Below are 26,456 nucleotides of genomic sequence, written 5' to 3'. Positions count from 1 at the left end.
TAACGCCAACATCTTGAACTTGGGAATGTCCAGAAAAGTGTTGAGGAGAGATAAATCCAAAATTGGTCTCCACGTGTTCCCCTTCTTTGGTACTAGGAACAGGCGAGAATAAAATCCTAGGCCCCTTTCTGATACAGGGACTGGCTGAATGGCCCCATCTGGAGTAACTGAGAAACTTGCTTGTGAGCCTCCTTCTTTGTGGAGGAGGAACGCCTGGCATGCCTTTGAAAGGGGCATTGTATGGAAATAAAATCTGTAAATCAGGTGAATGATATCCAACACCCATTTGTCTTGAGTAATTAAATCCCAATTTTCTTTGAAAAGAGACAGTCTTCCTCCCAAAGGAGCTGCCAGACGAGAATCTACTGGCAGCTGAAAAGACAGGTCATTGGGTCTGTTTACGAAAGGACTGACCCTGCCCCTCACCAGAAGTCTGAGCAGGTGAACTCCTGTTCTAGGCCTAAAAGAACCTTGAGCCCTACCCCTACCACTAGACTGGGAATCATAAGCAGGATATGTCCACCCCTTAGCAGGCCAATTTCTACTAAACTTCAGTGGCTGCACCTGCAAAAAATCTTTAACAGTTTGCATAGACTTAGCTTTGTCCTCCATTTTCTTTAAAACTGCTTCCACAGGCGATCCAAACAACACATCAGACTGTAAAGGAGCATCCAAAATCCTTGTCTTAACATGCTCAGCTAAATTCTGATCCTTCAACCAGGCATGCCTGCGAAGAACAGAACTAGTAGCAGCCACCCTCGAGGAGGCCTGTACAGCATCAAAACCACATTGCAAAGAATGCTTACCCACTTGCTCAGACACATGAACCAAGTCCAGCAACTCTTTACACTCAATACCTTCCGAAGCATCCACCTTAGATTTTAATTGTGAAAGGAGATAATTCTGATATTTTAGCATGTGAAACTGACAATTCAACGCTCTCATGGCTAGAGTGGAAGAAGTATACACTTTCTTTCCCCACCTATCCAAGGCCCTTGCCTCTTTATCAGTGGGAACAGGATTTTTAACCACAGAAGCCTTAACACCTTTAGGCCCTTGAGAAATAGTTTCTGGGTCCTAGGACTCTTAAACAAATACTTATGAGCTTCACCCTATAATACCTATCAGGCTTAACAGGAGCAGGAGGCAAAGAGTCAGGATTCAGGGAAGCCTCTGCAAAAACATCTTCCACCACATTCAACACAGGAGGAATAGCTAAGGGCCTATTGGGGGCAAAAACAAGAATTCCTAAGCCTTTCCTGAATCAGAGTAATCCTGGCCTTCCCATTTAAAGTGCTCCCTCATGGAATGCAGAGTCTCTGAAAATGAGAAATCCTAAGGAGAGGAATCATCCACATCAGCTGCAGAAGACTCTGAAGCCTCTGAACACTGTTCAAAACTATCAAACTCCGTTCCACCTAGGCCTCTTATCAGGGGGGCATAGAACCTCTAATCATAGTAATCAAATCTTCTGCCATTTTAAGCATATGTTTCTTAGGTACAGAACCCCACTGAAGCTGAACTAGGCCTACCTCTCAAAGAAGTTTTGGCAACAGAAGGAGAGGCTCTAACTACCTTGGGAAGAGAGGGAAGAACAGTTACCTGAGAAGCCCCTCAGCCTGGCCTACCTCCTGAGAAGGCACATCCTGTAACAGTAAAGTTTCTGCCTGAGACTCCATAGAAACTCCTGGCAAAACCTCTGGCTCCACTGAGCCTTCTAAAGAACCGACGTCGACTGCCGGTTCATCAACCCTAGGCTTCACTGTAGCCAACAGAAAAGCAGTCTTCCATGACAAGTATTTCAATTCAGCAGTAGCTGCAGGCTCAAGGTTGTAGAGTAAGTTTTTCCAACACAAAATTGAGATCCCAAGCAGGAGTAGGAGCTCTACTGGGGGGTCTTATATTCTTTGCCCTCTAAGAAACTGCTTGAACAAAGGATGCGAAAACAAAGGTGGGTCACAATCATAGTGAGCTGAAATTGCTGCAGCATGAATCTTAATGGAAGAGAAGGACAAACCTTGTCCAATAACTCAGTAAGATATTGAAGAGCCACACTCAAATTAGGCTCAGAAATCTCCAAACTCTTTGCTGTACTCCAAAATAAAAATCTCTTCCATTTTTTTCTGCACACTCTCCTTGTACTAGGTCTTCTAGCTTCCATAATCACATTTAAAACTTGTTGAGGAAGTTGAGACCTGCTGTGTTTCAACACAGAATATGCCAGGCTGTTAGATGAAGAGAGTGAAGCTTGACATTGAGCAGATGACCGTCCTTCTGAGATAACAGATGAGGAATCAGAGGTAAAGGCCATGGAGGCTTCTTTACCAGACTCCGTAGTAGGGTACCAGTGTTGCCGAGGCCAATCTGGAGCTATCAAAATCATCCTTGGCCTGTCTTGTCTGACCTTTAATAGTACCTTTGGAAGAAGAGGCAGAGGTGGAAAGGCATACACATGAAGGTTTTTCCAACTGAAGACAGAGCATCCACTTTCCAAGCTGTGTGATGAAACCCCTTTGTGCAATACTGTGGCAGCTGGTGGTTTAGTGGAGAAGCGAACAGATCTATGTCTGGAGTTCCCCATGACACTGTCAATTTCTGAAATACATGAAGATCCAGTTTCCACCGTGGGGATCCATGATTTGTCTGCTTAACACATCTGCTAAGGAGTTCTGTGCTCCTGGCAGAAACCTTGCCTGAAGAGTTAGTTGCAAGCTTAGCGCAGTCTCCCATAAAATCATTGCTTGCCTGCATAGAGGATAAGAATGTGTTCCGCTTGCTTGTTGATGTACCACATGACAGTTGTGTTGTCTGTTAGAATCAACACCTGCCCTGGAAGAAGTAACTCCTTGAAAGCCATTAATGCAAATTGGACTGCTAACATCTCCTTCATGTTGATATGTAGATGCTGTAGTCTGGCAGGCCTCTTGTCTTGTATCCACTTTCCATTTAGATGAGCTCCCCAAGCAATGTCCGAGGCATCCGTCGTTAAAATCTGACTTGCCTCTGGCCGGGTCACAGAGAGTCCCTTGTTTAGGTGACATTCCTGAGCCCACCACCAGAATTCTTTTGAAGGCAAGGTATTATTTGAATGACAGTGTCCAAATCCTGGCAGTGCTGTGTCCATACATTTTTGAGATACCATTGTAGCTTCCTCATATGCAGTTTGGCATTGGGAAGGACCAGAATACAAGATGCCATGAACCCTAATGCTTGAAGGACTGTCCTTGCAGTCAGCACGGACTGATGAGATAGTTGATGGAAGTAAAGTGACAGACTCTTTTGTTTGTCCGGGGTTAAAAGGCCATCTGGGCTGCTGTATTCAGTCTCACACCCAGAAAGCACATGTCTTGAGAGGGTACTAGACTGGACTTTATTTCGTTCACAGAATACCCTAGGCATCTTAGCACTGCTATAACATATTCCAGATGCTGTAGAAGGTCTTCCTTTCTTGAGCCAGAATCAGGCAGTCGCCCAAGTAAGGATAGATTTGAATTCCTTGAAGCCTGAAGTAAGCTATCACTGGAGCCAGAACCTTTGTGAATACTCTGGCAGTAGATAAGCCAAAGGGCAATGCAGAGAACTGATAATGAGAATTTCAGCTCGAAACCGCAGATACTTCCTGCAACTTAGCCTTATAGGCACATGAAGGTAAGCTTCCTTGAGATCTAAAGTTACCATCCAGTGATCTTTGCCCAGCAGGGGTAAAAGCTGTTGTAACGTCAACATCTTGAACTTGGGAATGTCCAGAAAAGTGTTGAGGAGAGATAAATCCAAAATTGGTCTCCACGTGTTCCCCTTCTTTGGTACTAGGAACAGGCGAATAAAATCCTAGGCCCCTTTCTGATACAGGGACTGGCTGAATGGCCCCCATCTGGAGTAACTGAGAAACTTGCTTGTGAGCCTCCTTTCTTTGTGGAGGAGGAACGTCTGGCATGCCTTTGAAAGGGGGCATTGTATGGAAATAAAATCTGTAACCGAGGTGAATGATATCCAACACCCATTTGTCTTGAGTAATTAAATCCCAATTTTCTTTGAAAAGAGACAGTCTTCCTCCCAAAGGAGCTGCCAGACGAGAATCTACTGGCAGCTGAAAAAGGCAGGTCACTGGGTCTGTTTACGAAAGGACTGACCCCTGCCCTCACCAGAAGTCTGAGCAGGTGAACTCCTGTTCTAGGCCTAAAAGAACCTTGAGCCCTGCCCCTACCACGTCTAGACCTACCCCTAGACTGGGAATCATAAGCAGGATATGTCCACCCCTTAGCAGGCCAATTTCTACTAAACTTGGTGGCTGCACCTGCAAAAATCTTTAACAGTTTGCATAGACTTAGCTTTGTCCTCCATTTTCTTTAAAACTGCTTCCACAGGCGATCCAAACAACACATCAGACTGTAAAGGAGCATCCAAAATCCTTGTCTTAACATGCTCAGCTAAATTCTGATCCTTCAACCAGGCATGCCTAGAACAGAACTAGTAGCAGCCACCCTCGAGGAGGCCTGTACAGCATCAAAACCACATTGCAAAGAATGCTTACCCACTTGCTCAGACACATGAACCAAGTCCAGCAACTCTTTACACTCAATACCTTCCGCCAAAGCATCCACCTTAGATTTTAATTGTGAAAGGAGATAATTCTGATATTTTAGCATGTGAAACTGACAATTCAACGCTCTCATGGCTAGAGTGGAAGAAGTATACACTTTCTTTCCCCACCTATCCAAGGCCCTTGCCTCTTTATCAGTGGGAACAGGATTTTTAACCACAGAAGCCTTAACACCTTTAGGCCCTTGAGAAATAGTTTCTGGGTCCGCCCTAGGACTCTTAAACAAATACTTATGAGCTTGGGCACCCTATAATACCTATCAGGCTTAACAGGAGCAGGAGGCAAAGAGTCAGGATTCAGGAAGCCTCTGCAAAACATCTTCCACCACATTCAACACAGGAGGAATAGCTAAGGGCCTATGCTGGGGCAAAACAAGAATTCCCTAAGCCTTTTCCTGAATCAGAGTAATCCTGGCCTTCCCATTTAAAGTGCTCCCTCATGGAATGCAGAGTCTCTGAAAATGAGAAATCCTCAGGAGGAGAAGCTGTTGGAGTGGAATCATCCACATCAGAATCAGAATAAGTAGGATACTCCTGCAAGTCTTCTGCAGAAGACTCTGAAGCCTCTGAACACTGTTCAAAACTATCAAACTCGGTTCCACCCTAGGCCTCTTATCAGGCGGGGCATAGAACCTCTAATCATAGTAATCAAATCTTCTGCCATTTTAAGCATATGTTTCTTAGGTACAGAACCCGAAATGCTAGGAGAAGCCCCCACTGAAGCTGAACTAGGCCTACCTCTCAAAGAAGTTTTGGCAACAGAAGGAGAGGCTCTAACTACCTTGGGAAGAGAGGGAAGAACAGTTACCTGAGAAGCCCCTCAGCCTGGCCTACCTCCTGAGAAGGCACATCCTGTAACAGTAAAGTTTCTGCCTGAGACTCCATAGAAACTCCTGGCAAAACCTCTGGCTCCACTGAGCCTTCTAAAGAACCGACGTCCGGGACTGCCGGTTCATCAACCCTAGGCTTCACTGTTTTGTCCTTGCGCTTCTTGGCGAAGCGGGCCGGAGCATCCGGCGGCATTTTATAATTGCAACGCTCCCCAAACACTAACCTGGCACAGTCTAACCTCCTCTTAATAGTGCGTTTGTTAAACCTAGCAGAAGAGCGGCAACCAACAACGTCGTGCTCAGGCCCTAAACAAGGTATACACAAGGTATGGTAATCCCTATGAGGTAGCTGCTTCCCACGAGAAATACAGTTATTCACTTTTTCTGACATCCGGTAAATACTGAGGCAAGAAAACCAAAATGTTCCCAACGGGTACTTAGCCAACTCTGTTTCGTCTGAAACTCCGGATTCGGAAATATTTCAGAATGCCAACCTGCACTCGCAAAACTGCTTCTGCATCGGACCATGCGGCAAAAAAGACTGAGGATATGACGTCGGTCATGCGCATTAGTACCCTGACGTACTGACGTCAGTCTAATGCGCCCTGACCGACGTCAGCCTTATACTCTGGTATTCGGGCCGACTGGACGCGGACTATACCCAATAGTAAGGACTGCAGCAATGGAAAACGAAGAACATCTGCTTGAGCAATGGGTGAGAAAAGAGGGGTGGTTCTGTGTTGTGATGAGCTGAAATGGCTGAGGCGTGAATTTTGATGGAGGAAAAGGAAAGACCCTTGTGAAGCATCTCAGTTAAGTATTGAAGAATCTGAGGTCAATTGGGTGCTGCTGTGGCCATCCCTTGAGTTTGGTTCCAGGCACAGAATCTTTTCCATTTTTCAGCATAAGATTTTCTAGTACTAGGCCTCCTTGCTTCCAAAATGACATGCAACACTTGTTTACTGAGGGAAGGTAACTGAGACATTAGGTAATTAGCCAGGCTGCCAGGTTCAGGGTTTGAGACTGGGGGTGCAGAATCTGTCTCTCCTGCTGTAACAGCAGGGTAGGGGTCTGAGGCAGGTGCCATGGGGCTAGCTGAGACACACTGCACAAGAGGGGGTACCAGTGTTAACATGGCCAGTCTGGAGCAATCAGTATCATCCTTGGTTTATCCTGTTTGATCTTTAGTAATACACTTTTCAGAGGAGAAGCAGAGGAGGAAAGGCATAAATTGATAGATTTTTCCACTTTCCAAGCAAGCTTGTGGGGAAGTCCTAGTTCAGAATTTGTCCAGTTGGTAGTTCTGGGGGGAGGCAAACAGGTCTATATCTGAGCTCCCCCATTTGTTTATCAACATGCTGAAAATCCTTGGTTCCAGTTTCCACTCGTGTGGATCCATGAGAATTCTGCTTAGTTCGTCTGCCAGTGTATTTAGTTTTCCTGGCAGGAATTGAGCCTGTAGATGCAATTGGCAGCTCAAAGCTGTGTTCCACAGAGCCATGGCTAGTCTGCAGAGGGGATAGGAATGGGTACCCCCATGCTTGTGTATGTACCACATAACAGTGGTGTTGTCAGTCTTTACCATTAATTGTCCTGGAAGAATGTGGTCCTTGAAGGATGTCAGAGCATTCTGTACAGCTAACATTTCTTTTTGATTGATATGCAGGTGCATGTGACTGGGGTTCCATTTGCCCTGAACACGCTTCCCTGCCAGATGAACCCCTCCATGCATAGTCTGATGCGTCTGTTAGGGTTTAGGCGGCAGGGGGTAGAGTGAATGGTAGTTCCTTCTTCTGGTGGCAGGCCTCTGCCCACCAAATTCTAACCATAGGTAAGGTATGACAGGAATCAATGCTTCTAGATCCTGAGAATATTGACACCATAGGCTTATTAGATACAGTTGTAGTTGCCTCATATGCAGTCTTGCATATGGAATTAGTAGAATGCACAAGGCCATGAACCCCAAGGCTTGCAATATTTGCCTTGCAAATAGCAGGGTTTTTGTGGCCACTAGTTTGAAGTAAGTTGTCAAATGAGTCTGTTTCTCTGGCGTGAGGAAAGCCATCTGGGAAGTTGTGTTCAAGCTTGCTCCCAGGAATATAATTTGTTGACAGGGTACCAGCTGTGACTTCTTTTCATTTATGGTGTACCCCAGACAAGTTAGCACCTTTTGTACAAATGCCAGAAATCGTCCAGGTATGGGTATATTTGAATATTTCTTTGCCTGCAAAATGCAATGACTGGAGCTAGGCACTTAGGCTTACCTACTGCGCCCAGTGTATTCACAAAGGGCAGTGCAGAGAACTGACAGTGCATGCAGCCTGCTTTGAAGCGTAGGTAGAGTCCCTGATTGGGATGTGCAGGTAGGCTTCCTTTAAATCCAGTGTTGCCAACCAGGCATCTTTGCCGATCATGGGAAGCAACTTGTGATGAGTTAGCATCTTGAATTTTGGAATCACCAAAAAGGTGTTGAGGATAGAAAGGTCCAGGATAGGACCCAATGAGTTGTCTTTGCTGGGTACCAGGAAAAGTCTTGAGAAGAAACCTTGTCCCTTTTCCTCTTCTGGTATAGTGTGGATAGCCTTTAATTTTAAGAGAGATTTGCTTTTGAGCCTCTGCCCACTGATTTGGGGGTAGATCTGGCCAACCGTTTGGGGTTGGTAATGTGTGGAAGTGAAATCTGTATCCTTAATGAACTATGTTTAAAACCTATTTGTCCTGGCTAATGAGTTCCCAGTTTTTTGCTTGCAGAGCAATCTGTCCCCCTAAAGGAGCAGTCAGTTGAGAAGTGCTTGAAATTTTTAAAGTTAAGTCATTGAGGCAGCTTACCATAGGGGGGAGTCTTACTACTTCAAAGAAAAACTCTCACGAAAGAGGCAGAGGGTGAGGTAAAAAAGAAGATTCTTTTAATCCAACCAAGACATACATTCTGGTACCTCGGCAATTCGCCTTCATGGAACCTCTTTCGTGAGAGTTTTTCTTTGAAGTTTTGTATTGTATCCTTTGTGTTTTTTTACTATGGGGCATCTTACTACTCCCTGATTTGGAAGTGAGAGCCCCCCCCACTGCTTAGTCCTGAGCGTACCCTGGGACTGAAGCCTGGTTATTCTGCTGGTTCTGGGTTTGAACTGAAAAGGTCTGGAAGAGGCAGGAAAGGACCAATTTTTTGAGGGCCAATGCCTACTAAATCTTGGAGGCTGCACTTGTAAGAAATCTTTAACAGTTTGCATAGATTGATCTTTTTCCTCCATCTTTTTAAGAACAACTTCTGCTTTGTTGCCAAATAGGTGGTCCTGATTTAAAGGAGCATCCAGCAATTTAGTTGTAACATGATCTGGCAAAGATTGCTCCTTAAGCCAAGCATGCCTTTTAAGTACAGACACAGTGACAGCAGCCCTAAAAGATCCCTCTAGTGAATCAAAACCACATTGCAAAGTATGTTTTCCAACCTGTTCAGCAGAATGCATTAAATCCTCATTTTCAGTACAATCAGGAATCAACGTCATTTTCTGTTTAAGCAATCCAATAATATGCTGCTGACACTAACATATGAAATTGGCAGTTTAAGGTCCTGATGGCCAAGGTTGCAGAGGTGTATACCTTCTTACCCCATCTATCCAGGGCCCTGGAATCTCTATCAGAGGGGGTAGGATTTTTGGCAGTAGTAGCCTTAATGCCCTTGGGTCACTGTGAAATGGTCTCAGGATCCGCAGCAGGATTTTTAAAAAGGAACTTGGGAATCAGGAACCCTGTAAGATCTATCAGGTTTTCTGGGAGCAGGAGGTAGAGAGTCAGGGGCCACGCTAGATTCCGAAAAGGCATTGTCAACAATATCCAGCACAGGAGGGATAGCTAAAGGCCTGTGTTGGGGCAGGAGTAAGAAATCTCTAAGCCTCTTTTTAGAATCAGAGTAATCCTGGCTTTCCCAGTGAAAATGCTCCCTAAGCGTATGCAAGGTTTCACCAAAAGAAAAATCCTCTGGGGGAGAAGCAGAGGGAATAGAGTCCTCTGCATCAGAATCCTCATAGGTAGATAAGGGTAAATCCCGGTCATCAGAAGAGACAGAAAGTTCAGAATCCTGGTCAGAAGTATCATAAGCAAACTCAGTCCTAGGTCTCTTAGAGGGGGAAGTTTGGCTTCCCCTGATTAAAGTAATAAGGTCTTCAGCCATTCTTATCATTTGTTTTTTAGGCATAGAGGCCTGACCATGTGGTCTGGGCATCGTTTTCCTAGGCATGGTTCGAGTTTTAGGCCTTGAAGAAGAAGATGGCATCGGTTTAATATGCAAGTCAGTAGGCCTGAATACACCCTCAGAAGCAGGTGCCTGCACAGCGGCTCCGGACCCAACCAAGGTAGAGACATCCGTAGGTTCCACAGCTGAAGCATCTTGCGGCATACCAGACTCCGAATGGGACTCAGTAGAGGCCTGCGAATCTGAAGTAGAGGGTGTCAGGGGCTGCGAAAGCACCTCACTGAGTACCGGCGAACTGGCGACTAGCTTAGTAAAAGTGTCGTCGGCAGCTTTGGACCTAGGCGGACTGTCTCTGTCTTTATCTTTGCATTTTTTCGGAATGTCGGTAGTCGGGTGGCTTACCGAAAACATATCTGGATAATTGAACCGAGCACCAAAATATTTAGAAATGAAAATATACGGAGGACGAACAGTTCGTGGTTTAAATAAGGCACAAAACCGACAGCGAGATATGTCGTGGTCAGGGCCTAGGCAAGGAATACAGTACAAATGAAAATCTTTATGAGGTATTTGCTTTCCACAAGAAATACAATTATTGACTTTTACTGACATCGGTTTAGAGCAAGAAAAAGTTTCCCCAATGGGGTACTTCGCTTTAGTTGAAGACTTCGGTTCTGAAACTTGAAAACAAAAATTTCAGGAGTCGGCCAACTGGCACTTGTGAACTGCTTCTGCTTCGGGCACCGCACGGCAAGAAAGACTGATGTAATGGCGTTGGCTGCATGCTTTATACCCATGGCTACCTGACATCACAGAAGATGAGACAGCAACCGACGCAGGACCCAAGACTTTGATAGGCCGACTGAGGGCTACTGCAAGCAGATAACCCAAATGTGATGACTGCAACAGTGAAACATGAAGAACATTGTTGAAGTTTGGAAAAGCATAGGCCCACGGCAGACAAGGTCTTTCTGTCCTGCTCGCACCTGGCTAATATATCCTTGACCTTAGCACCGAACAGAGCTGATGGTTTGATAGGGGCATTTAAACAGGAAGACTGGAAGGAGTCTGCGAGGTCATAAGTGCGTATACAGGCGTGGCGTCTCAGGACTACGTCTGCACCCGCAGCTCAAGCCACTCCTTCGGTTGTGTGGGACAGCAACCTCATGGATGAACTGGATAGTGACTCTAGGGTGACAAGTTGGGAAAAGTACAGTTTTGTACCTACCATAAATGTAGATGTCCGATAGATATGCAACTGCAGTCATAACATATGGGTTGTCCTGCCTCAGGCAGCCCTCAGTCGGCCGGATTCCAAAGTCTGGGTCCAATGTCAGCTGATGTCGCATTTCTCTCCGACGTCAGAGCGGCTGGAGTATATAAGCATCAGCCGACGCCATTTTCTTCAGTGTTTCTTGCCCCAGATGCCAGGTGCCCTCCAAGGAAGGCTGTAATCAAACTGGAAGACAAAAACAGGATTCCAGACAAATAAGTAAGCAATAAACAGATACACCATAACAGATATCCCCAGCTAAGAGAAACAGGGATAGGAGTGGACCCAAGGCATAGAGGGGTATGGAGGGAAAATCCGACTGCAGTTGCATATCTATCGGACATCTACATTTATGGTATGTACAAAACTGTACTATGTCCTTCAAGAATGCAACTGCAGTCATAACATATGGGTAGAATACCATAGCTTAGCTGGGGGAGGAGGAATGCTCTAGGAAAGAGATGGTGTGGCAATCAAACCCTGCAGGACTGCCAAAGCAAAACCTGCTCTGGATCTGGAGTATAGAGGGAGATTGTAGTGTTTGGAGAATGTATGCACGGAGCTCCATGTAGCAGCTTCTAGAATGTCTTTTGTAGGCACCCCTCTTAAGAATGCTGTAGAGGTGGCTGTAGCTCTGGTGGAGTGTGGTCTGACATTGGCTGGAACATTCTTCCCATGGAAGGAATAACAAAATCTGATGCAATGTCCAATCCATTTTGAAATGGTCTGTTTTGAAATTGCTTTTCCTTGTACTCCAGGGGCGTAAGCTACAAAAAGTTGATCAGACTTCCTACTGGTCTTGGTTCTGTCCAGGTAGTAGCGAAGTTGTCTGTGAATGTCCAAGGTATGTAACAGTCTTTCCCCTTTGTTCTCAGGATTGGGGAAGAAAGCAGGCAGATGAATAGCTTGATTTAAAGAAACCCTAGATACCACCTTTGACATAAAAGTAGGGTTGGTTCTTAAGGAGATCCTGTCTCTGTGAAAGATTATGAACGGTGGTATTGCCATTAGGGCCTGTAGTTCCGAAACCCTTCTTGCTGAGGTAATTGCCAACAGGAAAGCTGTCTTCCATGAGAGAAATTGTAAGTCCACTGAAGCTGCTGGCTCAAACGAAGGTAGAGTCAGTGTTTCTAGAACAAAGTTGAGGTCCCAAGCTGGCACTGGAGCCTTTCTTGGTGGCTTAATATTCTTGATTCCCCTGAGGAATTGCCTTGGCAAAGGATGTGAAAACACAGGTGGATCGGTATTATATCTAGCTGAAATAGCTGAAGCATGTATCTTTATGGAAGAATATTAGAGTCCATTCTGTAGCACATCTGCCAAGTATTCCAGGATGAGTGGGATGTTCAATAGTGATGCATCATGTCCCTTGCTGGTATTCCAAATGCTGAATCTCTTCCATTTTTGCTAAGTAAACCTTTCTGGTGGATGGTCTTCGAGCTTCTGTTAATATCCGCTGAACTTCCTTGGAGAGAGATTGATTGAGGTTATTCATGGGATCTCCCAGGCTGTTAGCTGCAGTGTCTGAAGGTTTGGATGCACTGTTTTGAAGTTGCGCTGAGTCAAAGTTAGGGGCCATTGTGGAAGGGCCCACTTCTTGTGACATATGCTCCGTAGTAGTGGGTACCAGTGTTGTCTTGGCCAGTCTGGAGCTATTAGGATCCCCTTGGGTCTCTCTGCTTTGATCTTTAGTAATACTGTGGTCATCAGTGGCAGAGGTGGGAATGCATAGATTTTTAGGAAGTTCCAGTTGAATGAAAGAGCATCTATTTTCCAAGCTTGTGGATGGTATGTCCTTGAACAGAATTTTTGTAGATGATGGTTGAGGTGAGAGGCAAATAGGTCTACTTCTGGCCTGCCCCATGTCGAGGTGAGTTGTGTGAAGATCTTCCGATGTAACCTCCACTCGTGTGGATCTATGAAATTCCTGCTTAGGCTGTCCGCCAGCACATAGTGTTTGCCTGGAACAAACTGGGATTGTAACTGTATGTTTAAGCTCAGTGATTTTTCCCAAAGATTCATTGTCAGTCTGCAAAGGGGGTAAGAATGGGTGCCCCCTTGCTTATTTATATACCACATCACAGTGGTGTTGTCTGTCCGTATCAATAAATGGCCTTGCTGAAGTTGTTGTCGAAAGGCCTCGATGGCATGCATTACTGCCAGCATTTCCTTTTGGTTTATATGCAGATGTGTTTCCTTTGGAGACCATTGTCCTTGTATACATCTGCCTTCCATGTGCGCCCCCCCATCCAAGGTCTGAGGCGTCTGTGGTCATGGTCTGTGTTATCTGAGGTTTTTTGAATGACATACCTGTGTTTGCCTGGCTTACCGAGGCCCACCATAGGAATTCCTTTTGTAGGCATGGAATGAGCGGTATGGCTGCCTCTAAATTGTTGCTGTGCTGAGACCATAGGCTTTTTAGGTACCATTGAAGCTTTCTCATGTGTAGTCTTGCTAATGGAACCAGGAGAATGCAGGATGCCATGTAACCCAGGGCCTGTAGGAATCTCCTTGCAGTCATCTGGGTGAGTTTTGCCAAACCTTTGAAATAATGAGTTAACTTCTCTTGCTTGTCTTCTGTCAGGTAAGTCATTTGAGAGGCTGTGTCCAGATTGGCTCCTAAGAAGGTTATTTGCTGGGATGGTTGAAGTCTTGACTTTTGGAAGTTGACTGTTTATCCCAGAGCCTGAAGTAATTGTATGACATAGTTCAAGTTTTTTGTCAACATCAATTTGTCGTCCGCTTGTATGACGCAGTCGTCCAGGTACGGGTAAATTTGGATTCCCTGGAGCCTGCAATGAGCAATTACTGAAGCCAAGCATTTTGTGAATACTCTGGGCGCAGTAGATAAGCCAAATGGCAATGCTGAGAATTGATAATGCTCTGGCCCTGCAATAAATCTGAGGTATCTTCTGCAGCTGTGTCTGACAGGGACATGCAGGTATGCCTCCTTGAGGTCCAGAGTAATCAGCCAAGACCCCTTACCCAGCATGGGAAGGAGTTGCTGTAGAGTCAGCATTTTGAACTTTGGTACTGAGAGAAAAGTGTTTAATGCGGACAAATCCAGTATTGGTCTCCATTGAGTTTCTTTTCTTGGAACAAGGAACAGTCTTGAGTAAAACCCCTGGCCTTGTTCTTGTTGTGGAACTCTTTCTATTGCTTTGATCTGAGCAAGCAGAGAAATTTGCTTGATAGCCTCTGCCCTCTGGTTTTGTGGTAGGTTTGGCATGCCTTGTTTTCTTGGTAAGGTATGAAAATGTAACCTGTAACCTTGATCTATAATGTCCAAAATCCATTTGTCCTTTGTCAATCTGTGCCAATTGTCTGAAAACAGAGATAATTTTCCGCCCAAGGGAGCTTCTATTTGCTTCTTGGTAAGCGGACTTAGAGGAAAGTCATTGAGATTGTGCCTGTGGGGCAGGGGAGACCCCTGTGTCACTTCTTTGGTTTGCTGGCTGCCATTGTCGTCCCCTGTAAGGACCTCTGTATTGTCCTCTTCCTCGGCCACGCCTGTTTTTACCCCTTTGAAATTTTTCAAGATTAGGAAAGGACCAGTTTTTTGAAGGCCAATTCCTGCTGAATCTGGGGGGCTGAACCTGGAGGAAATCTTTGACCGTCTGAACTGATTTTGCTTTTTCCTCGATGGATTTTAACACATCTTTAGCATTAGCACCAAAAAGCTTGTTCTTTTCCAAGGGTGCATCCAGAAGTTTTGCCTTAACATGATCTGGTAGAGGTTGTTCTTTTAACCATGCATGTCTACGAATGACTGCCCCTGTCATATCTGCCCTACATGAAGCTTCCAATGCATCATATCCACACTGCAGAAAGTGATTGCTGACTTGCTGAGAATTATGTACAGCTTCCTGCAAAGACTTCCTGTCTAAAGGATCAGGAGAGGCCAAAGTTTTCTGTAAATCATCTAACAGGAAATCCTGATATTGTAACATATGAAAGAGGCAATTCAGAGCTCTCATAGATAAAGTAGTGGAGGTGTAGACCTTTTTCCCCCATCTCTCTAATGACCTAGCTTCCCTGTTGGAAGGCAAGGGATTTTTAGAGGTGGAAGCTGAAACACCTTTAGGTCCCTGAGAAATAATTTCTAAATCAACAGCATGGGCCCTGAATAAATGGGAATGTGTTTCTGGCACCCTGTAATATCTGTCTGGCTTGGCTGGAGCAGGAGGAAGAGAATCAGGGGTAACACTGGAGTCAGAATATAGATCATCCAAAACATCAAGCACAGGAGGAATAACTAAGTGCCTGTGCTGGGGTTTTTTAAGGAAGGTTCGAAGGCGCTTTCTGGAATCAGAATATTCCTGGCCTTGCCACTTGAAATGTTCCCTCATGGTATGCAGAACTTCCCCAAAAGAAATATCCTCAGGAGGGGAGGTCGAGGGGATGGAATCCTCTGCATCCGAGTCCTCATAGGTGTGGAAGAGCTCTTCCTGGCCATCGGAGTGGACAGAATCCTCAGAATCTTCATCTGAAGGGATAGGGTCAGAGGGTTCAACCCGGGGCCTCTTATCAGAAGGAGGCTGGGATCCTCTCTCAGGATGGGCCTGTGAACCTCTAATCATGGAAATTAAGTCTGCGGCCATAGTCATGATTTGTGTCTCAGGAGTAGGCTGAGGAAAGGCTTTAGCAGCAAGGTACTTGGTCTTGCTGGCTGCCTTAGCACGAGTGTAGGCCTTAACAGACATGGCCATAGGAGGCCTAGCAGCTCCACGTGCAGGAGTGACCTTATCTACAGCAATGGTCTCGGGCATTTCCTCGGTTTCAGTATCCGGAGGAAAATCTATAACTGGCGTCGGAGTGGTATCGGAGTCGTCGGTAATGCGGTGTCTTCGGTTCGGAGAGGTGGAATAACCGTCTCAGGGGGAACCGGAGCACTCGCGGTAGGTTTTGGCATGGAGTCGGTGGTAGACGCGGGCCGAGGATGTCGGTCCCGGTCTTTTCGTTTCTTGGGAGTTTGCGATGTCGGAAGTTCCGACGGCATTGTATAAGCAAATTTTTTGCCAAAAAAGTCTTCAGCGAACTCCGCCCGGCGCCTGAGAGTGCGCTTATTGAAGCGAGCACAGGCGACACAGGCCGAGACGTCATGGTCTGGGCCAAGGCAAGGAAGACAGTAAGAGTGGAAATCCTTATGAGGTATTTGTTTACCACAAGACAGACAATTGTTAACTTTTTCAGTAATTTCTGACATCGGCTGAGGCAAGAAAAGGTCCCCAACGGGGTACTTAGCTTTTCTGATGACTTCGGATTAGAAGAATACAGGAGCTGACCGACCGGCACTTGCGAACTGCTTCTGCTTCGGGCACCGCGCGGCAAGAAAGACTGAAGAAAATGGCGTCGGCTGATGCTTATATACTCCAGCCGCTCTGATGTCGGAGAGAAATGCAACATCACCCGACGTCGGACCCAGACTTTGGAATCCGGCCGACCGAGGGCTGCCTGAGGCAGGACAACCCATATGTTATGACTGCAGTTGCATTCTTGAAGGACATCAACTTTATCATGTGCTCCATCCAAAACTTGGCCCGCAAGGGTCCCAGATAGTTTGGCGATGAGATCTCTCTGGCGCCTCGTAAAATGTACCAAAAAGTTCAGGGACCTAACTGCAAAGGTCGCTGACGCAAAAACTCGCTTCCCTAACTTGTCTACCTCCCGGGACTCTCTGTTGGGCGGGTGGACAGCAGGACTCTCTTCCGCAAGGTCCTTTTTCGTGGCTGCCGCCACCACCATAGCATCCACTGGCAAATATCTAGACCAATGGGGTTGATCCTCTGGAGGGGAGAGTACCTTGTCTGATCTCCTACGGATGGCCTCAATGTGTCCAGGTTCTTCCACACCCGCAGTACGATGAGCTTAACCAACTCATGAGCGGGAAATGGGGGGAGGGGGTCACCAAAGAAGTAGAGGGCCGAGAGCGAAAGGCCTGCAGGAATACGGATTCCTCCAAGGAAGGATCCGAGGGCTTCCAGTCACCCCTCTGTTTCAAGATTTCCAGGATGTCTCCAAAAGACACATCGTCAGGGGGTGACCATGGGGATCCTTCCCCATCATCATAGACCATATCTACCGTGAGGGACTCCTCTGTAGAGTCCATGTGTTTCCTCTTACACGCCTGTTTCCAAGGGGGTTCTTCGGTGGAAGACTCAAAAAGTGAAATACCCTGGAGATTGGTTTCCTGGGCCTTGTGCTCTCGGAGTCCTGGGGGGGGTGGCCTTTGACAGCTGCGGCTCAGAAGAAACTTGTGGGATGACCAACGTACGAGGATTGCTAGAAGCAAGCATCCTCTGCATAACCCGGAAAGTGGGCCCGCCCGAAGAGGAGTGGGAGCCTGGAACCGAAGTAGACAATATCAGAACAGGAGTCATACCCTGCTCCACACAGTCCGCCCTCGGGGATGGAGCCTCAAGCAAACTCAGGGCAGTAGTCACTCTCGGACCCGAAGACAGAACCGACAACACAGTTGGAACCGTGACTGGAACTGGAGGTTCCACCCCCCCAAGCATGGGACTGAGGAAGGGTGGGTTCCGAAGGAATCAACACCCAAAGGGGCCTAGGGGCCTCAGACACTGTTGTAGTCAGCGCCAAGGAAGGGGGTCCTCTCGGAAACATCGGATATATGAGCCTTGGAACCTTGGGATCCAAGGGAGGAGAGTATGTAGGGGTCGCCGGTGTAATAGAGCCAAAGCCCGGAGTGGGATGGGATCCAGGAAAATTCGAAATTCCCCTGGCGGTCAGCAGCTGGACAAAAAGGCGCACCACATCCAATTCTGAAAGGCTCCTGGTGGATGTTATCGATGCCCCTGAAGGGGAATCAGGCCAGTCAAAAAAGGGACTGCAGGCTTGTCTGGCAAACAGGTCCACAGACGAGTACTGGGTCTGTGCTGTATCACAAAATGACACCGACGATTCCAGCTTAGAAACCGGCAACAAAGGAATGATTGGAGCCGAGAACGGGCTCGGAGCCGAGGTCATAACTGGCGTGGAGGTCAATAATGGCTCTGAAGTTATCGGAACAGAGGTGGGCGATGTCGGTGCTGACAGAGGCAGACAAATTGGTCGGAACAGAGGTAGTAGTTGAGGCTGGGGTAGGCGACCTCGGTATGCATCACTGGAGCCGAACTCGCAGCCGAGGTGGTCGGAACCAAGGAGACAGTACGGTGCTCGGAGGAAGACTTATGGGCCTTGTGCTTCTGGCTTTTACCTCCGTCACCGGCTACTGAAGAGGGATCCGAGCGAGGACGTTTCTTCTCCACAGGAGGAGGGGATGAGACCTCCGTCACAGAAATAGCCTCCGAAAAAGGCAACGAAAACAGGCCCTTAAGGATCAATTTATTACATCTCTCATTCAGTGTCCGCGGATTAAAGCTGGCACAAATATCACATGGAGGTTTCGCCGACAAATACGGAACCCCCAAACAGTACACACACACTTCATGAAGGTCGCTATTCGGAAGTTTCCCACTGCAGGAAGAGCAGTGTTTAAACCCCGCAGTGCCCTTCTCAGACATAATAGAAAACACTCACATGCACACAAAATATATGAATGAGTAAAAGAAAGTTAAGGAGGAGGAAATACCAACAATGGTATTGGGATTACCACAAGGGTAGAAGGTACCTGTGGGTAGAGCCGAGTGTAGAAAGATACCAAAAAACTAGTAATAGGAAAAAAATCCACAAAAACTATAAATTTTAGAAAGATAAATCACTTAGCTGGAGAGCTCAATGAAACGCTGCTATATGACTGTGCAGCAAACGAGATCTGAGGTAACTGAGTGAAGGGCACTGTGGGTAGCAGCTTAACTCAAGAGTTTTTGGTGCACGCAAGCTTGATATAAGACCGACTCGGTTCAGGGGGCTCGGAACCGAACCCATCAGTGACGAATAGAAAGAAGATTAACAACTTCAGATTGAAGGATTCTTTGTTAAATTTTGTCAGATTGTATGCTTGGGGTATAAGTTACCATCCTAGTATTATTAAAATGTTATTAAAGTAAGTAGGGAGATGGCCTATTATGCTATCTGGGAGCTATCCAAACAGATCTGCAGTACAGGGTTTGTCAGGATGCAATCCAGTACTGAATTTTTGTTTTGTTGTGAATTCTGGTAGGGGATTAGTTTAATTGGGAGAAACTATGCAGTTTTAGGCAGTTTGTGAGGGTTTCAGAGTTGCAGGCTTCTCAATCGAAATTAAGATCACCCATTACAATGGTTTCATGTTGAAAATTTAGAGATATCCTATGGAGGATTTGTTCTGATGTTAGTAAGTTACCAAGCACTACCACCTTCCATTATACTCAAAAACCAGAGCTGGTTTTGCCACTGCAGTTCTGCAGGGCATCCTAGCTTCACCTAACCCAGTTTAGTACCAGCCACCCATCCATAGCTTTGGGATTCTACCCAAGTGTGATGACTGCAGCAGTATAACACGATGAACATAGTACAGTTTTGTACCTACCATAAATGTAGATGTTCGAGTGTATATACTGCTGCAGTCCAGGTTACCCTCCCACCATCCCCTCTACATACCAGGGTGTTAATTATAACTCCATGCTATGTAATTTTTAGTGATTACAACTTCTGTGTTGTTACATTTTGCAGCATTAAGTGTATGGAAACTAACCTCAATATCGTTTTTATACAAGATTTCAATACGTCTTCCTCCTCGATGTTTTGTCCATCTATCCTGTGCATAACTGCAGCCTGGAAGTAAAATATTGTGTTACTTCTGGTTTAAGCCAAGTTTTGGTTATGACAACTATATCAAGGGAATATAATGCCAAAGCAGGCATTGTATCTTGTTTGATATACTTCTGAGGTTCATATTTAAGAATAAGTTGGATTCTCCAGGGGAGGAGTGTGGAGGGAAAGGGTGGTTTGTGGTTGAGATCATCTGAGAATTTTGTTGGGCATGGGTTAGGATGTACATCTCCACAAAGTTTCAGCTGTGTTAGTAAGTGTTGCAGTTAGTAAGTCCATGGTCTTTTTAGTTTATTTTTTGTTTACAGGCAAGAACTAGGTTAGCTGCCCTTCAGGGCCATTTTAAGCCTAGCCAATTTCTCTTTTCTGCTCGAAATAACCTATCCCATTTCGTCATAGACTGCCCTTAGCCAACCCATGGTCGATAATTATATATTACCCCTAATGATAACAACAAAGATCATACCATAGATAATTTGAAGGGACCCCATGTATGGGATAAAGCATTTAGGAGCTGCCTCTGCTCATCAGTAGTACAGGGGGCAGTCCTGGGGTAAATTGTCTTTATCCTATCCACATATCTAAGCTTTTGTTGAATAGGGACACAGATGAACTTTGTTTTATGTGGCTGGGGAGTCTGTTCCACAGCAGCAGTATCCTCTGCGAGATATACCTGTCCTTCCACACTCTTCTGTTGATGCTGCAGAAGAGGTTTAGATCCCTAGACAGGGCATTTCTGATTCCACTTGACTTGCTTACTGTGTAGTAAAATCCATAACTAATAAGTCAGAGGATGCTTGCATGCCAGAGCACAGGTCACCTCTTAGCAGTATGGAGGATACAGAGTATAGTGAAAGAGCACTGTCATGCAGAACATATTGTTTAGGCATTGTACCTTTTCAGTAAGTTACCTTTGTGGGCGTTCCAGTTGTTGCGTATGCCTGGGCAGATGCATGCCAATGGAGGCATTACATTCAATGACTGTCTTAATGAGAGCTGAGTAAAGGGGGACAATGACATCCCTAGATCTAGACACAATCCCTATGTTTATAAGCTGTGCTGTACAGAAGGGTTTTCTTACAACAGGCGCATACTGGTCAAAAGTTAGGTAACTGTTCATATAAGTTCCCAAATCCCAAACAAATGGGTCAACTCTCATGTGAGTATTGTCAACGTTGTAGTTCCCTAAGGTAGACAAAGTACAGTTTTGTACCTACCGTAAATGTAGATGTTAGAGTGTATATACTGCTGCAGTCATCACACTTGGGGTTATCCTGCCGTCAGGCGGTCCCGCAGTCGTCCGAATCCCAAAGTCTTGGTCCGGCGTCGGGTGTTGTCGCTTCTTCCCTGACGTCAGAGCGACAGGGTTATAAAAGAGGCAGCCGACGCCATTTTCTTCAGTTTTTCTTGCCCCAGATGTCAGGTGCCCCCAAGTAGGAAGGCAATACAAATAACTATGCAAAAATACCTTAGTAGATAAACAATAGTATTAGCTGTTAGCAAATACACCATATAGACATGCATCCAATAGATTGATGTACATGTAGTTATAACTAACACCCTGGTATGTAGAGGGGATGGTGGGAGGGTAACCTGGACTGCAGCAGTATATACACTCGAACATCTACATTTATGGTAGGTACAAAACTGTACTATGTTCATCGTGTTATACTGCTGCAGTCATCACACTTGGGTAGAATCCCAAAGCTATGGATGGGTGGCTGGTACTAAATTGGGTTAGGTGAAGCTAGGATGCCCTGCAGAACTGCAGTGGCAAAACCAGCTCTGGTTTTTGAGTAGAATGGAAGGTGGTAGTGCTTGGTAAAGGTGTGCACTGAACGCCAAGTAGCTGCCTCCAGAATGTCCTTGGTTAGAACCCCCCTGAGAAAGGCTGCTGAGGTTGCTGTAGCCCTGGTAGAATGGGACCTAATATTAACAGGCACTGCTTTCCCATGGTGCAAGTAGCAAAAGCGGATACAATGTGCTATCCATTTGGAGATGGTCTGTTTGGAAACAGCCTTTCCTTGTGAACCTGCAGCATAGGACACAAAGAGTTGGTCAGTTTTTCTGGAGGTCTTTCTCTTATCCAAATAGTAACGTAGCTGTCTGTGAATGTCCAAAGAGTGAAGGAGTCTTTCTCCTTTATTCTGGGGGTTTGGATAAAAGGTGGGTAAATGAATGGTCTGATTCAAAGCCACACTGGATACTACCTTTGGCATAAAGGTAGGGTTAGTTCGTAAAGAGACTCTGTCCTGATGGAAAATGATGAAAGGTTCCACTGCCATAAGCACCTGTGGTTCTGAGACCCTGCGTGCTGAGGTGATAGCCAGCAACAGAGCTGTTTTCCATGACATGTATTGTAGTTCTGCTGAGAAGGCTGGTTCGAAAGGAGGCAGTGTTCATTTTTCTAAAATGAAGTTGAGGTCCCAAGCTGGCGTTGGGGGTTTTCTGGGGGGTCTTATATTCTTAGCCCCTCTGAGAAACTGCCTTAGCAAAAGGGTGTGAGAATATGGGAGGATCTGTATTATATTGAGCTGAAATGGCTGAAGCATGGATCTTAATGGATGAGAAAGAAAGGCCTTTGTGTAGTATCTCAGTTAAGTATTGGAGTATTTGAGGAATGTTTGGTATCCATGGATTTTGGCCTTTAGCTTGGTTCCATGCAAAAAATCTTTTCCATTTGTCTGAGTAAGTTTTTCTGGTGCTGGGCCTCCTGGCCTCCAAAATGACATTCAGGACGTCCTTTGAGAGAAGTGTTGATTGATAATTCAAGGTATTCTCCATGCAGCTAAATTTAAAGTCCTGAGCTGACTGTGAAGGATCTGAGAGTTTTGCTGAGTCAGCAAAAGTGGGAATTGAGGCAAGATCCATGGAGGCTGTGAGTCAAGGTCCTTAGTAATGGGTACCAGTGCTGACGTGGCCAGTCCGGAGCAATGAGGATCATTTGAGGTCTCTCTGATCTGACTTTCAGTAATACCTTGGTCAAGTGAGGTAGTGGTGGGAAGGCATAGACTGTCAATGCTGTCCAACTGAATGATAGGGCGTCCACTTTCCAGGCTAGGGAATGATATGTTCTTGTGAAAAACTTCTGTAGTTGGCAATTGTTGGGGGAGGCAAATAGATCTATGTCTGGGCATCCCCACCTTTGAGTTATCATTGAAAATACTTGTGGGTGTAGTCTCCACTCGGGAGGATCTGCCAAATTTCTGCTTAATTCATCTGCCAATGTTTCCCTTTCCTGGCAGGAACTGTGCTTGCAGTTGTACTTGGAAAGTCAATGCTGTATTCCACAAGGTCATTGCCTGTCTGCATAAGGGTAGGAGTGTGTTCCTCCCTGTTTGTTTATGTACCACATAACTGTGATGTTGTCTGTCATTATTATTAGTTGTCCTGGATGCAAGAGGTCCTTGAAGGCTGTCAGTGCATTTTGCAAAGCTAGCATCTCCTTTTGGTTGATGTGTAGATGCATTTGTTTTGCGGACCATTTGCCCTGTATGCACTGTCCTGCCATGTGTGCTCCCCAGGAGTAGTCTGAAGAATCTGTTGTCATAGTTTGGTTTGCTGGAGGTAAGACGAAAGGAAGACCCTTGTTTATTTGACATGCTTGAGCCCACCATAGGAACTCTTTTTGAAAGCAGGGAATGAGAGGTATACTTGTTTCGAGGCTGTGCCTGTGTTGAGTCCATACACTTTTCAGGTACCATTGTAATTTCCTCATATGCAGCTTTGCATGTGGAATTAGTTGGATGCAGGATGCCATGAACCCCAATGCCTGCAGGATTTTCCTTGCAGTGATCTGGGTAAAAGTTGCCATCTTTTTGAAGTATTGAGTCAGTTGTTTTTGTTTGTCTGGCGTGAGATAAGCCACCTGGGCCGTTGTATTTAAGCTGGCACCCAGGAATATTATGTCTTGTGAGGGTATTAGCTTTGACTTCTTTTTATTTACTGTGCACCCTAGGCAACTTAGCAGCTTTGTTACAAATGCCAGATGCTGTAATAGAATGGCCTTGCTGTCCACTTGGATAAGGCAGTCGTCCAGATATGGATAAATTTGTATTCCTCGTTGTCTGCAGTATGCAATTACTGATGCCAGGCATTTCATAAATACTCTGGGCGCAGTAGATAAGCCAAAGGGCAATGCAGAGAATTGATAATGCGTTGTACCTGCCAAAAATCTGAGGTATCTTCTGCAATCTTGTCTGATAGGAACATGCAGTTATGCCTCTTTGAGGTCCAACGTTACCAGCCAAGACTCCTTGCCCAGCATGGGAAGAAGCTGCTGTAGTGTGAGCATTTTGAATTTGGGTACCATCAGGTAAGTGTTTAGAATTGAGAGGTCTAAAATGTGTCTCCAGGCTTTGTCCTTTCCTGGTACTAGAAATAGTTTTGAGTAAAAACATTAACCTTGCTCCTTTGTAGGTACCTTTTGAATTGCTTTCATATCCATGAGAGCTGAAATTTGCGTTTGTGCCTCTGCCCATTGGTTTGGAGGCAGATTTGGCATGCCTCTCATCCGTGGTAAAGTGTGAAAATGAAATCTGTAGCCTCTGGTAATATCCAGAACCCCTTTGTCCTTTGTTATGCTGCACCAAGTTTGTGGAAATAGAGCCAGTTTTCCTCCCATAGGTGCTGCCAGGGCAATTTTGCTTGGCAGGCGAAGAGGGAAGTCATTGTGTTTGCTTCCTGAAGGGTTGAGATCTTTCGTCGCCACCTCTTTGAGTTGTTGTATGCCATTGTCTAGGCCTGAAAGAACCTTGTGGCTGGCCTCTGCCCCTTGGGTGTCTGTATCTACCCCTTTGGGGTCTGTCTGATGCAGGGAAGGACCAGTTTTTTGATGGCTAGTTTCTGCTGAAACGAGGAGGTTGTACCTGTAAAAAATCTTTAACTGTCTGCATAGATTTTGCCTTTTCTTCCACTTTCTTTAGAACTTCCTCTGCTTTGACACCAAATAACACATCTTTCTGCAATGGAGCATCCAATAACTTTGCTTTGACATGTTCTGGTAAGGCTTGCTCTTTTAGCCAAGCATGTCTGCGTATTACAGATCCTGTGACAGCTGCTCTACATGAGGCTTCCAATGAATCAAAACCACACTGTAAGGTATGCTTTCCCACCTGTTCTGCTGCATGCAGCAAATCCTGCATCTTTGAAATCAGGTTAATCTGTTTGAGGGATCATTTTCTGCTTTAACTGTGTAATCAGGTACTGCTGGTATTTTAGCATGTGGAATTGGCAGTTTAAGGCCCTCATGGCTAAAGTGGCAGACATATACACTTTCTTCCCCCATCTTTTTAATGTTCTGGAATCTCTTTCAGAAGGTAGTGGATTCTTAGCAGTAGAGGCCTTAACCCCTTTGGGACCCTGGGAAATGGTTTTGGGGTCTGCAACAGGGCTTTTATATAGAAACTTAGGAGAATCAGGAAATCGGTAGTGTCTGTCTGGTTTAGCTAGTGCAGGAGGTAATGAATCTGGGTTTAGACTAGATTTGGTGTAAACATCATCCAAAATGTCTAAAACTGGAGGAATTGCAAGGGGTCTATGCTGTGGGAAAAGAAAAAACTCACGGAGTCTTTTCTTAGTCAGAGTAATCTTGGCCTTCCCAGTGGAAGTGTTCCCTCATGGTGTGTAAAGTTTCCCCAAAAGAGTAGTCTTCAGGGGGGGAGACAGAAGGAATGGACTCTTCAGCATCTGAGTCTTCATAAGGAGGGAAGGAATAATCCTGGTCCTCAGAGTTAGCTGAGGAAATGGATGCTTGGTCAGAGGAAGGATAATCTTCCTCCAGTCTAGGCCTTTTGTCAGGAGGGGGTTGTGAACCTTTGATAATGGTAATTAAAATCCTCAGCCATCTTAAGCATCTGTTTTTTAGGCATAGGGGCCTGTGGATGGGACTGTGGACCCGGTTTCCTAACTTTTAAGGGGGCTTTAAGTTTAGCATAAGACTTAATAGAGATAGTTGCCAGTTTGAAGACACCTTCAAAAACCGAAGGCCTGTCCAAAATCTCCGGATCACCATCAGGGTTGGCGTCCGAGGGGTGAGATGGAACTGGCTCCTGAGGCCCAGCTGATTCGGTGTGGGAGGCCGTCAGAATTTCTAAATCTGCAATAGTCAGAGGCTGCGTAGGCGCCTCGCTGAAAACTGGAGAACCGGCGGCAGGCCTTGCTGAGGCCTCGGTATCTGGTCTTGGCCTTGGTTGCCTGTCCTTGTATTTTTTAATCATTGTTGATGTCGGTTGCTCCGATGACATGCTATAATTAAATTTTCTGCCAAAATAATGTTGGGCGAAATCTGCCCGACGCTTGATTGTACGTTTGTTGAACCTAGCACAAAACCGACAACGAGACGTCGTGGTCTGGGCCTAAGCAAGGAATACAATAAGAATGAAAATCCTTATGAGGTATTTGCTTCCCACAAGAAATGCAATTATTAACTTTGTCTGACATCGGTCTGAGGCCAGAAAAGTTTCCCCAATGGGGTACTTAGCTTTAGGGAAGACTTCGGGCTGAAATTCGATTTGAAAATCTCAGGAGCTAGCCGACCGGCTCTTGCGAACTGCTTCTGCTTCGGGCACCGCGCGGCAAGAAAGACTGAAGAAAATGGCGTCGGCTGCCTCTTTTATCCCCCTGTCGCTCTGAGGTCAGGGAAGAAGCGACGACAACTGATGCCGGACCAAGACTTTAGGATTCGGCCGACTGCGGGACTGCCTGACGGCAGGATAACCCCAAGTGTGATGACTGCAGCAGTATAACACGATGAACATCTTCCCAAAGGATACAATAATGCATTTTCTGTCAGTTCATGATTTTGGCACCAGTTATTTATTTCTAACAAACCTTCCTGCAGGATGGTGAA

The 26,456-nt window shown here is 45.7% G+C and overlaps 1 protein-coding gene across 1 annotated transcript in view; it reads right to left on the bottom strand.

Annotated features, from left to right (window-relative positions):
- The window catches only part of ARID3A (AT-rich interaction domain 3A), a 1,395,207-nt gene that overhangs the window by 165,080 nt on the left and 1,203,671 nt on the right, over window positions 1-26,456 (bottom strand). The window lies entirely within an intron of this gene.

Source organism: Protopterus annectens, chromosome 13.part0 (genome assembly GCF_019279795.1).
Source record: "Protopterus annectens isolate FY-2018-M chromosome 13.part0, PAN1.0, whole genome shotgun sequence".
Classification (NCBI taxonomy): domain Eukaryota; kingdom Metazoa; phylum Chordata; order Ceratodontiformes; family Protopteridae; genus Protopterus; species Protopterus annectens.
Note: the sequence above shows the minus strand (reverse complement) of the source record. Positions and strands in the feature narration are given on the sequence as shown.